At 43.0% G+C, this 2,451-nt stretch overlaps 1 protein-coding gene across 1 annotated transcript in view; it reads right to left on the bottom strand.

Moving 5' to 3' along the window:
* SNIP1 (Smad nuclear interacting protein 1) overlaps positions 1-2,451 on the bottom strand; it is a 25,788-nt gene that overhangs the window by 12,658 nt on the left and 10,679 nt on the right. The gene's annotated exons all lie outside the window — the stretch shown is intronic.

Below are 2,451 nucleotides of genomic sequence, written 5' to 3'. Positions count from 1 at the left end.
CTTTGGTGGGAATAGCCCCTGTGTCTGTCCCGGTCACTGTTCCTAGCTCTCCTGTGTTCCTGCTCTGATGGTTCCCGGTACTGCCGATCCTCACGTCCTCTCCGGGGATGATCCTCACGTTCCTGAAATTCAAACGGACTCAGTAAATTAAGGCAGTCCACAATCTATGAATAAGCTGCACTCAGAGAGTCATTCGTAATTGGCACTTTGGCCTTTAGAATAAAATGTCCCACACAAATAAGACTATCTGTGGTGGTTATGTTCCCTTGCAAGGACACAAAGATGACATCCCATGCTGCTACTCAACTATAGCCCCAACAGCAGACACCCATGCCCAGAGCCCTAAAAAAAAGAGATTATTTGGCATGGAAAGGAGAAGAAAAAATAATTCTCTCCCTTTCAGAACAAAGGCAAACTTACAAGGAAGCGTGTACAGAAAATAGAATTAACAGAGTTAGTTAAGTAGTCATGTACAAGATATGTAAAGAAAAAAGCTAGCTTTCTCTTCTGCCACAATGAAAATATAACAGTAATTTTAAAAGATCCCACTTTGGCTAGGGGCAGTGGCTCATGCCTATAATCTCAGCATTTTGTGAGGCTGAGATGGAGGACTGCTTGAGGCCACGAGTTCAAGACCAGCCTGGGCAACACAGCAAGACCCTACCTCTACAAAAATAAAATTAAAAAAATTAGCCAGGTGTGGGTGGTGGTGCGTGCCTATAGTCCCAGTTATTCAGAGGGCTGAGGCAGAAGGATCCCTCAAATCCAAGAGCTGGAGGCTGCAGTGAGCTATGATCACATCACTGTCCTCCGGCCTGGATGACAGAGACCCTATCTCTTAAAAAGATTCCACGTGATGTAAATTACAAATAAACTGCAAAGGGCAAAAAGAGAGAGGGAACAGGAATCTACAGACAAAAGAGGCTTAAAAGAAGCATTGACACAATGTATACATCTTATTTTGATCCTGATTTGAACAGATAAATTTATACAAAAATTACAAGCCATCATATAAAATAAATATGAACACTGACGTTTTTAATGATGTTATGGAATTATTTAAAAATTTAGGTGATCTCATACCCATTAGGATGCCTACTATCAAAAAACAGAAAATAACAAGTTTTGGTGAGGATGTGGAGAAACTGGAACCCTTGTACACTGTTGGTGGGAATGTAAAATGGTGCACCTAATGTGGAAAACATGGAAAAAATGTGGTCCTCAAAAAATAAAAAAATAGAATTACCATATGATCTAGCAATCTCTCCTCTGGGTATATATCCAAAAGAAATGGAAGCAGGGTCTCAAAGAGATATGTGTACACCCATGTTCATGGCAGCATTCACAACAGCCTAAAAGTGGAAGCACTGGGACCGAGACCTCATCCCAAGGCCTTCTACCTGCCATAAACAGGGGTCAAGCGGGGACCTGCTAGCTCTGAGTAAGACTCAATTTCTCTAGACTTCCTAGCCTCCAAAGACAAGCATCAAGAGAGAGCCTCAGACACCCACCCTTCCTACCTGCAAACACAAGCTTGCCACTGCTATCTGCTTCAAGTTCACCAGGACTAATCTCATTATACTCTCTATCCCTGATTAAGAGTCACTATAAGAAGCCACAGTGGGTTATCACATCCACTTCCCTGGTATTCTAATCCTCATAAGATTCTGAATATCCAGTATCTGTCCCCAAAGCCCACCTTCTTCAACTCTTAAACCACTGTACTAAACCCCCTGGAACTGAAAACTCAGCAAAATCTACACCCTTAACGTCTCCTCTGATGGTTCCTTTCTGCTCTAACGGAACCCTACCTCTGCCTTGAGAACAGTGCTTCCCCAAAGCTCTCTCGAACGGTAGCTGTTCTTGTCTCCCCACCCCCAATCTCTGGGCATGGATATAAAGCAGATGTTCTCCTTACTTCGTGTTGCCAATTCTAGAACACTCCCCAACCCCTCCTTATTTCTACCACCAGCAAAGGAACATGCTCTTCTCTAGACTCCATTTCCACCCCATTTCTTCACTCCTCTTTGCAGTTATTCTCCTCAAAGGGACCCCATGTTGTGGCTCATGCCTATAATCCTAGCACTTTGGGAGGCCGAGGTAGGAGGATGGCTTGAGCCCAGCAGTTCAAGACCAGCCTGGGTAGTATAGTGAGACCCGATCTCTACAAAAAGTTGCCTAGGTGACAGAGCCTCCATCTTGAAAAACAAAAAGGAGTGTTGTTTTTTAAAAATCAGTTCCCAATTCCTCTCCTCTGTCTTCTCTTGAACCCCTCCAATCAGGTATCACCCTTACTACTCCACCGAAATCAGTGGTTAAGATCATCAATGACCTCCACATTGCTAAATCCAACGGCCAGTTCTCAGTCTTCATTTTTTTTTTTTTTTTTTTTTTTACAGAGTCTTACTTTGTTGCCCATTTGTGAAATGAACCAGTGAACAATTGTAACCT

Source organism: Propithecus coquereli, unplaced genomic scaffold, assembly GCF_000956105.1.
Source record: "Propithecus coquereli isolate 6110/MARCELLA unplaced genomic scaffold, Pcoq_1.0 Scaffold249, whole genome shotgun sequence".
Classification (NCBI taxonomy): domain Eukaryota; kingdom Metazoa; phylum Chordata; class Mammalia; order Primates; family Indriidae; genus Propithecus; species Propithecus coquereli.
The sequence above is the reverse complement of the archived record's forward strand: the minus strand, read 5'-3'. Positions and strand labels throughout refer to the sequence as shown.